The sequence below is a fragment of the Lampetra fluviatilis genome, unplaced genomic scaffold, assembly GCF_964198595.1.
Source record: "Lampetra fluviatilis unplaced genomic scaffold, kcLamFluv1.1 SCAFFOLD_315, whole genome shotgun sequence".
NCBI lineage: Eukaryota > Metazoa > Chordata > Hyperoartia > Petromyzontiformes > Petromyzontidae > Lampetra > Lampetra fluviatilis.
The window spans coordinates 83,802-95,000 of record NW_027621116.1 but is presented as its reverse complement, the minus strand read 5'-3'; positions in this window follow the sequence as shown (position 1 = coordinate 95,000).

Here is an 11,199-nt window from a genome sequence, read left to right as displayed (position 1 = left end):
TTTTCCAGCAGATTTGCACCTGCACTCAAAAAAGTCAAAATTTTTACACATAGACCCCATCAAACGGGAGAAATTGGCCCGGATTGCTCTCATGTGCGTTACGGGGCATCGTTTCTCTCGCGCCGAATTCTCTCGAGCTGGGAAATCGCTCATTTTTGCGTCGCCAAATATCGTACGAACGCCGTGAAACTTCCACAGGCTTTTTCAGCAGATTTGCACGTGCACTCAAAAAAGTCAAAATTTTTACACATAGACCCCATCAAACGGGAGAAATTGGCCCGGATTGCTCTCATGTGCGTTACGGGGCATCGTTTCTCTCGCGCCGAATTCCATCGAGCTGGGAAATCGCTCATTTTTGCGTCGCCAAATATCGTACGAACGCCGTGAAACTTCCACAGGCTTTTTCAGCAGATTTGCACCTGCACTCAAAAAAGTCAAAATTTTTACACATAGACCCCATCAAACGGGAGAAATTGGCCCGGATTGCTCTCATGTGCGTTACGGGGCATCGTTTCTCTCGCGCCGAATTCTCTCGAGCTGGGAAATCGCTCATTTTTGCGTCGCCAAATATCGTACGAACGCCGTGAAACTTCCACAGGCTTTTTCAGCAGATTTGCACGTGCACTCAAAAAAGTCAAAATTTTTACACATAGACCCCATCAAACGGGAGAAATTGGCCCGGATTGCTCTCATGTGCGTTACGGGGCATCGTTTCTGTCGCGCCGAATTCCATCGAGCTGGGAAATCGCTCATTTTTGCGTCGCCAAATATCGTACGAACGCCGTGAAACTTCCACAGGCTTTTTCAGCAGATTTGCACGTGCACTCAAAAAAGTCAAAATTTGTACACATAGACCCCATCAAACGGGAGAAATTGGCCCGGATTGCTCTCATGTGCGTTACGGGGCATCGTTTCTCTCGCGCCGAATTCTCTCGAGCTGGGAAATCGCTCATTTTTGCGTCGCCAAATATCGTACGAACGCCGTGAAACTTCCACAGGCTTTTTCAGCAGATTTGCACGTGCACTCAAAAAAGTCAAAATTTTTACACATAGACCCCATCAAACGGGAGAAATTGGCCCGGATTGCTCTCATGTGCGTTACGGGGCATCGTTTCTGTCGCGCCGAATTCCATCGAGCTGGGAAATCGCTCATTTTTGCGTCGCCAAATATCGTACGAACGCCGTGAAACTTCCACAGGCTTTTCCAGCAGATTTGCACGTGCACTCAAAAAAGTCAAAATTTTTACACATAGACCCCATCAAACGGGAGAAATTGGCCCGGATTGCTCTCATGTGCGTTACGGGGCATCATTTCTCTCGCGCCGAATTCTCTCGAGCTGGGAAATCGCTCATTTTTGCGTCGCCAAATATCGTACGAACGCCGTGAAACTTCCACAGGCTTTTTCAGCAGATTTGCACGTGCACTCAAAAAAGTCAAAATTTTTACACATAGACCCCATCAAACGGGAGAAATTGGCCGGGATTGCTCTCATGTGCGTTACGGGGCATCGTTTCTCTCGCTCCGAATTCCATCGAGCTGGGAAATCGCTCATTTTTGCGTCGCCAAATATCGTACGAACGCCGTGAAACTTCCACAGGCTTTTTCAGCAGATTTGCACGTGCACTCAAAAAAGTCAAAATTTTTACACATAGACCCCATCAAACGGGAGAAATTGGCCGGGATTGCTCTCATGTGCGTTACGGGGCATCGTTTCTCTCGCGCCGAATTCCATCGAGCTGGGAAATCGCTCATTTTTGCGTCGCCAAATATCGTACGAACGCCGTGAAACTTCCACAGGCTTTTCCAGCAGATTTGCACCTGCACTCAAAAAAGTCAAAATTTTTACACATAGACCCCATCAAACGGGAGAAATTGGCCCGGATTGCTCTCATGTGCGTTACGGGGCATCGTTTCTCTCGCGCCGAATTCTCTCGAGCTGGGAAATCGCTCATTTTTGCGTCGCCAAATATCGTACGAACGCCGTGAAACTTCCACAGGCTTTTTCAGCAGATTTGCACCTGCACTCAAAAAAGTCAAAATTTTTACACATAGACCCCATCAAACGGGAGAAATTGGCCCGGATTGCTCTCATGTGCGTTACGGGGCATCGTTTCTCTCGCGCCGAATTCCATCGAGCTGGGAAATCGCTCATTTTTGCGTCGCCAAATATCGTACGAACGCCGTGAAACTTCCACAGGCTTTTTCAGCAGATTTGCACGTGCACTCAAAAAAGTCAAAATTTGTACACATAGACCCCATCAAACGGGAGAAATTGGCCCGGATTGCTCTCATGTGCGTTACGGGGCATCGTTTCTCTCGCGCCGAATTCTCTCGAGCTGGGAAATCGCTCATTTTTGCGTCGCCAAATATCGTACGAACGCCGTGAAACTTCCACAGGCTTTTTCAGCAGATTTGCACCTGCACTCAAAAAAGTCAAAATTTTTACACATAGACCCCATCAAACGGGAGAAATTGGCCCGGATTGCTCTCATGTGCGTTACGGGGCATCGTTTCTGTCGCGCCGAATTCCATCGAGCTGGGAAATCGCTCATTTTTGCGTCGCCAAATATCGTACGAACGCCGTGAAACTTCCACAGGCTTTTCCAGCAGATTTGCACGTGCACTCAAAAAAGTCAAAATTTTTACACATAGACCCCATCAAACGGGAGAAATTGGCCCGGATTGCTCTCATGTGCGTTACGGGGCATCGTTTCTCTCGCGCCGAATTCTCTCGAGCTGGGAAATCGCTCATTTTTGCGTCGCCAAATATCGTACGAACGCCGTGAAACTTCCACAGGCTTTTTCAGCAGATTTGCACGTGCACTCAAAAAAGTCAAAATTTTTACACATAGACCCCATCAAACGGGAGAAATTGGCCGGGATTGCTCTCATGTGCGTTACGGGGCATCGTTTCTCTCGCTCCGAATTCCATCGAGCTGGGAAATCGCTCATTTTTGCGTCGCCAAATATCGTACGAACGCCGTGAAACTTCCACAGGCTTTTTCAGCAGATTTGCACGTGCACTCAAAAAAGTCAAAATTTTTACACATAGACCCCATCAAACGGGAGAAATTGGCCGGGATTGCTCTCATGTGCGTTACGGGGCATCGTTTCTCTCGCGCCGAATTCCATCGAGCTGGGAAATCGCTCATTTTTGCGTCGCCAAATATCGTACGAACGCCGTGAAACTTCCACAGGCTTTTCCAGCAGATTGGCACGTGCACTCAAAAAAGTCAAAATTTGTACACATAGACCCCATCAAACGGGAGAAATTGGCCGGGATTGCTCTCATGTGCGTTACGGGGCATCGTTTCTCTCGCTCCGAATTCCATCGAGCTGGGAAATCGCTCATTTTTGCGTCGCCAAATATCGTACGAACGCCGTGAAACTTCCACAGGCTTTTCCAGCAGATTTGCACCTGCACTCAAAAAAGTCAAAATTTTTACACATAGACCCCATCAAACGGGAGAAATTGGCCCGGATTGCTCTCATGTGCGTTACGGGGCATCGTTTCTCTCGCTCCGAATTCCATCGAGCTTGGAAATCGCTCATTTTTGCGTCGCCAAATATCGTACGAACGCCGTGAAACTTCCACAGGCTTTTCCAGCAGATTTGCACCTGCACTCAAAAAAGTCAAAATTTTTACACATAGACCCCATCAAACGGGAGAAATTGGCCCGGATTGCTCTCATGTGCGTTACGGGGCATCGTTTCTGTCGCGCCGAATTCCATCGAGCTGGGAAATCGCTCATTTTTGCGTCGCCAAATATCGTACGAACGCCGTGAAACTTCCACAGGCTTTTCCAGCAGATTGGCACGTGCACTCAAAAAAGTCAAAATTTGTACACATAGACCCCATCAAACGGGAGAAATTGGCCGGGATTGCTCTCATGTGCGTTACGGGGCATCGTTTCTCTCGCTCCGAATTCCATCGAGCTGGGAAATCGCTCATTTTTGCGTCGCCAAATATCGTACGAACGCCGTGAAACTTCCACAGGCTTTTTCAGCAGATTTGCACGTGCACTCAAAAAAGTCAAAATTTTTACACATAGACCCCATCAAACGGGAGAAATTGGCCGGGATTGCTCTCATGTGCGTTACGGGGCATCGTTTCTCTCGCGCCGAATTCCATCGAGCTGGGAAATCGCTCATTTTTGCGTCGCCAAATATCGTACGAACGCCGTGAAACTTCCACAGGCTTTTCCAGCAGATTTGCACCTGCACTCAAAAAAGTCAAAATTTTTACACATAGACCCCATCAAACGGGAGAAATTGGCCCGGATTGCTCTCATGTGCGTTACGGGGCATCGTTTCTCTCGCGCCGAATTCTCTCGAGCTGGGAAATCGCTCATTTTTGCGTCGCCAAATATCGTACGAACGCCGTGAAACTTCCACAGGCTTTTTCAGCAGATTTGCACCTGCACTCAAAAAAGTCAAAATTTGTACACATAGACCCCATCAAACGGGAGAAATTGGCCCGGATTGCTCTCATGTGCGTTACGGGGCATCGTTTCTCTCGCGCCGAATTCCATCGAGCTGGGAAATCGCTCATTTTTGCGTCGCCAAATATCGTACGAACGCCGTGAAACTTCCACAGGCTTTTTCAGCAGATTTGCACGTGCACTCAAAAAAGTCAAAATTTTTACACATAGACCCCATCAAACGGGAGAAATTGGCCCGGATTGCTCTCATGTGCGTTACGGGGCATCGTTTCTCTCGCGCCGAATTCTCTCGAGCTGGGAAATCGCTCATTTTTGCGTCGCCAAATATCGTACGAACGCCGTGAAACTTCCACAGGCTTTTTCAGCAGATTTGCACGTGCACTCAAAAAAGTCAAAATTTTTACACATAGACCCCATCAAACGGGAGAAATTGGCCCGGATTGCTCTCATGTGCGTTACGGGGCATCGTTTCTGTCGCGCCGAATTCCATCGAGCTGGGAAATCGCTCATTTTTGCGTCGCCAAATATCGTACGAACGCCGTGAAACTTCCACAGGCTTTTTCAGCAGATTTGCACGTGCACTCAAAAAAGTCAAAATTTGTACACATAGACCCCATCAAACGGGAGAAATTGGCCCGGATTGCTCTCATGTGCGTTACGGGGCATCGTTTCTCTCGCGCCGAATTCTCTCGAGCTGGGAAATCGCTCATTTTTGCGTCGCCAAATATCGTACGAACGCCGTGAAACTTCCACAGGCTTTTTCAGCAGATTTGCACGTGCACTCAAAAAAGTCAAAATTTTTACACATAGACCCCATCAAACGGGAGAAATTGGCCCGGATTGCTCTCATGTGCGTTACGGGGCATCGTTTCTGTCGCGCCGAATTCCATCGAGCTGGGAAATCGCTCATTTTTGCGTCGCCAAATATCGTACGAACGCCGTGAAACTTCCACAGGCTTTTCCAGCAGATTTGCACGTGCACTCAAAAAAGTCAAAATTTTTACACATAGACCCCATCAAACGGGAGAAATTGGCCGGGATTGCTCTCATGTGCGTTACGGGGCATCGTTTCTCTCGCTCCGAATTCCATCGAGCTGGGAAATCGCTCATTTTTGCGTCGCCAAATATCGTACGAACGCCGTGAAACTTCCACAGGCTTTTTCAGCAGATTTGCACGTGCACTCAAAAAAGTCAAAATTTTTACACATAGACCCCATCAAACGGGAGAAATTGGCCGGGATTGCTCTCATGTGCGTTACGGGGCATCGTTTCTCTCGCGCCGAATTCCATCGAGCTGGGAAATCGCTCATTTTTGCGTCGCCAAATATCGTACGAACGCCGTGAAACTTCCACAGGCTTTTCCAGCAGATTGGCACGTGCACTCAAAAAAGTCAAAATTTGTACACATAGACCCCATCAAACGGGAGAAATTGGCCGGGATTGCTCTCATGTGCGTTACGGGGCATCGTTTCTCTCGCTCCGAATTCCATCGAGCTGGGAAATCGCTCATTTTTGCGTCGCCAAATATCGTACGAACGCCGTGAAACTTCCACAGGCTTTTCCAGCAGATTTGCACCTGCACTCAAAAAAGTCAAAATTTTTACACATAGACCCCATCAAACGGGAGAAATTGGCCCGGATTGCTCTCATGTGCGTTACGGGGCATCGTTTCTCTCGCGCCGAATTCTCTCGAGCTGGGAAATCGCTCATTTTTGCGTCGCCAAATATCGTACGAACGCCGTGAAACTTCCACAGGCTTTTTCAGCAGATTTGCACCTGCACTCAAAAAAGTCAAAATTTTTACACATAGACCCCATCAAACGGGAGAAATTGGCCCGGATTGCTCTCATGTGCGTTACGGGGCATCGTTTCTCTCGCGCCGAATTCCATCGAGCTGGGAAATCGCTCATTTTTGCGTCGCCAAATATCGTACGAACGCCGTGAAACTTCCACAGGCTTTTTCAGCAGATTTGCACGTGCACTCAAAAAAGTCAAAATTTGTACACATAGACCCCATCAAACGGGAGAAATTGGCCCGGATTGCTCTCATGTGCGTTACGGGGCATCGTTTCTCTCGCGCCGAATTCTCTCGAGCTGGGAAATCGCTCATTTTTGCGTCGCCAAATATCGTACGAACGCCGTGAAACTTCCACAGGCTTTTTCAGCAGATTTGCACCTGCACTCAAAAAAGTCAAAATTTTTACACATAGACCCCATCAAACGGGAGAAATTGGCCCGGATTGCTCTCATGTGCGTTACGGGGCATCGTTTCTGTCGCGCCGAATTCCATCGAGCTGGGAAATCGCTCATTTTTGCGTCGCCAAATATCGTACGAACGCCGTGAAACTTCCACAGGCTTTTCCAGCAGATTTGCACGTGCACTCAAAAAAGTCAAAATTTTTACACATAGACCCCATCAAACGGGAGAAATTGGCCCGGATTGCTCTCATGTGCGTTACGGGGCATCGTTTCTCTCGCGCCGAATTCTCTCGAGCTGGGAAATCGCTCATTTTTGCGTCGCCAAATATCGTACGAACGCCGTGAAACTTCCACAGGCTTTTTCAGCAGATTTGCACGTGCACTCAAAAAAGTCAAAATTTTTACACATAGACCCCATCAAACGGGAGAAATTGGCCGGGATTGCTCTCATGTGCGTTACGGGGCATCGTTTCTCTCGCTCCGAATTCCATCGAGCTGGGAAATCGCTCATTTTTGCGTCGCCAAATATCGTACGAACGCCGTGAAACTTCCACAGGCTTTTTCAGCAGATTTGCACGTGCACTCAAAAAAGTCAAAATTTTTACACATAGACCCCATCAAACGGGAGAAATTGGCCGGGATTGCTCTCATGTGCGTTACGGGGCATCGTTTCTCTCGCGCCGAATTCCATCGAGCTGGGAAATCGCTCATTTTTGCGTCGCCAAATATCGTACGAACGCCGTGAAACTTCCACAGGCTTTTCCAGCAGATTGGCACGTGCACTCAAAAAAGTCAAAATTTGTACACATAGACCCCATCAAACGGGAGAAATTGGCCGGGATTGCTCTCATGTGCGTTACGGGGCATCGTTTCTCTCGCTCCGAATTCCATCGAGCTGGGAAATCGCTCATTTTTGCGTCGCCAAATATCGTACGAACGCCGTGAAACTTCCACAGGCTTTTCCAGCAGATTTGCACCTGCACTCAAAAAAGTCAAAATTTTTACACATAGACCCCATCAAACGGGAGAAATTGGCCCGGATTGCTCTCATGTGCGTTACGGGGCATCGTTTCTCTCGCGCCGAATTCTCTCGAGCTGGGAAATCGCTCATTTTTGCGTCGCCAAATATCGTACGAACGCCGTGAAACTTCCACAGGCTTTTTCAGCAGATTTGCACCTGCACTCAAAAAAGTCAAAATTTTTACACATAGACCCCATCAAACGGGAGAAATTGGCCCGGATTGCTCTCATGTGCGTTACGGGGCATCGTTTCTCTCGCGCCGAATTCCATCGAGCTGGGAAATCGCTCATTTTTGCGTCGCCAAATATCGTACGAACGCCGTGAAACTTCCACAGGCTTTTTCAGCAGATTTGCACGTGCACTCAAAAAAGTCAAAATTTTTACACATAGACCCCATCAAACGGGAGAAATTGGCCCGGATTGCTCTCATGTGCGTTACGGGGCATCGTTTCTCTCGCGCCGAATTCTCTCGAGCTGGGAAATCGCTCATTTTTGCGTCGCCAAATATCGTACGAACGCCGTGAAACTTCCACAGGCTTTTTCAGCAGATTTGCACGTGCACTCAAAAAAGTCAAAATTTGTACACATAGACCCCATCAAACGGGAGAAATTGGCCGGGATTGCTCTCATGTGCGTTACGGGGCATCGTTTCTCTCGCTCCGAATTCCATCGAGCTGGGAAATCGCTCATTTTTGCGTCGCCAAATATCGTACGAACGCCGTGAAACTTCCACAGGCTTTTTCAGCAGATTTGCACGTGCACTCAAAAAAGTCAAAATTTTTACACATAGACCCCATCAAACGGGAGAAATTGGCCGGGATTGCTCTCATGTGCGTTACGGGGCATCGTTTCTCTCGCGCCGAATTCCATCGAGCTGGGAAATCGCTCATTTTTGCGTCGCCAAATATCGTACGAACGCCGTGAAACTTCCACAGGCTTTTCCAGCAGATTTGCACGTGCACTCAAAAAAGTCAAAATTTTTACACATAGACCCCATCAAACGGGAGAAATTGGCCCGGATTGCTCTCATGTGCGTTACGGGGCATCGTTTCTCTCGCGCCGAATTCTCTCGAGCTGGGAAATCGCTCATTTTTGCGTCGCCAAATATCGTACGAACGCCGTGAAACTTCCACAGGCTTTTTCAGCAGATTTGCACCTGCACTCCAAAAAGTCAAAATTTTTACACATAGACCCCATCAAACGGGAGAAATTGGCCCGGATTGCTCTCATGTGCGTTACGGGGCATCGTTTCTCTCGCTCCGAATTCCATCGAGCTTGGAAATCGCTCATTTTTGCGTCGCCAAATATCGTACGAACGCCGTGAAACTTCCACAGGCTTTTCCAGCAGATTTGCACCTGCACTCAAAAAAGTCAAAATTTTTACACATAGACCCCATCAAACGGGAGAAATTGGCCCGGATTGCTCTCATGTGCGTTACGGGGCATCGTTTCTGTCGCGCCGAATTCCATCGAGCTGGGAAATCGCTCATTTTTGCGTCGCCAAATATCGTACGAACGCCGTGAAACTTCCACAGGCTTTTCCAGCAGATTGGCACGTGCACTCAAAAAAGTCAAAATTTGTACACATAGACCCCATCAAACGGGAGAAATTGGCCGGGATTGCTCTCATGTGCGTTACGGGGCATCGTTTCTCTCGCTCCGAATTCCATCGAGCTGGGAAATCGCTCATTTTTGCGTCGCCAAATATCGTACGAACGCCGTGAAACTTCCACAGGCTTTTTCAGCAGATTTGCACGTGCACTCAAAAAAGTCAAAATTTGTACACATAGACCCCATCAAACGGGAGAAATTGGCCCGGATTGCTCTCATGTGCGTTACGGGGCATCGTTTCTCTCGCGCCGAATTCCATCGAGCTGGGAAATCGCTCATTTTTACGTCGCCAAATATCGTACGAACGCCGTGAAACTTCCACAGGCTTTTCCAGCAGATTTGCACCTGCACTCAAAAAAGTCAAAATTTTTACACATAGACCCCATCAAACGGGAGAAATTGGCCCGGATTGCTCTCATGTGCGTTACGGGGCATCGTTTCTCTCGCGCCGAATTCTCTCGAGCTGGGAAATCGCTCATTTTTGCGTCGCCAAATATCGTACGAACGCCGTGAAACTTCCACAGGCTTTTTCAGCAGATTTGCACCTGCACTCAAAAAAGTCAAAATTTTTACACATAGACCCCATCAAACGGGAGAAATTGGCCCGGATTGCTCTCATGTGCGTTACGGGGCATCGTTTCTCTCGCGCCGAATTCCATCGAGCTGGGAAATCGCTCATTTTTGCGTCGCCAAATATCGTACGAACGCCGTGAAACTTCCACAGGCTTTTTCAGCAGATTTGCACGTGCACTCAAAAAAGTCAAAATTTTTACACATAGACCCCATCAAACGGGAGAAATTGGCCCGGATTGCTCTCATGTGCGTTACGGGGCATCGTTTCTCTCGCGCCGAATTCTCTCGAGCTGGGAAATCGCTCATTTTTGCGTCGCCAAATATCGTACGAACGCCGTGAAACTTCCACAGGCTTTTTCAGCAGATTTGCACGTGCACTCAAAAAAGTCAAAATTTGTACACATAGACCCCATCAAACGGGAGAAATTGGCCGGGATTGCTCTCATGTGCGTTACGGGGCATCGTTTCTCTCGCTCCGAATTCCATCGAGCTGGGAAATCGCTCATTTTTGCGTCGCCAAATATCGTACGAACGCCGTGAAACTTCCACAGGCTTTTTCAGCAGATTTGCACGTGCACTCAAAAAAGTCAAAATTTTTACACATAGACCCCATCAAACGGGAGAAATTGGCCGGGATTGCTCTCATGTGCGTTACGGGGCATCGTTTCTCTCGCGCCGAATTCCATCGAGCTGGGAAATCGCTCATTTTTGCGTCGCCAAATATCGTACGAACGCCGTGAAACTTCCACAGGCTTTTCCAGCAGATTTGCACCTGCACTCAAAAAAGTCAAAATTTTTACACATAGACCCCATCAAACGGGAGAAATTGGCCCGGATTGCTCTCATGTGCGTTACGGGGCATCGTTTCTCTCGCTCCGAATTCCATCGAGCTTGGAAATCGCTCATTTTTGCGTCGCCAAATATCGTACGAACGCCGTGAAACTTCCACAGGCTTTTCCAGCAGATTTGCACCTGCACTCAAAAAAGTCAAAATTTTTACACATAGACCCCATCAAACGGGAGAAATTGGCCCGGATTGCTCTCATGTGCGTTACGGGGCATCGTTTCTCTCGCGCCGAATTCTCTCGAGCTGGGAAATCGCTCATTTTTGCGTCGCCAAATATCGTACGAACGCCGTGAAACTTCCACAGGCTTTTTCAGCAGATTTGCACCTGCACTCAAAAAAGTCAAAATTTGTACACATAGACCCCATCAAACGGGAGAAATTGGCCGGGATTGCTCTCATGTGCGTTACGGGGCATCGTTTCTCTCGCTCCGAATTCCATCGAGCTGGGAAATCGCTCATTTTTGCGTCGCCAAATATCGTACGAACGCCGTGAAACTTCCACAGG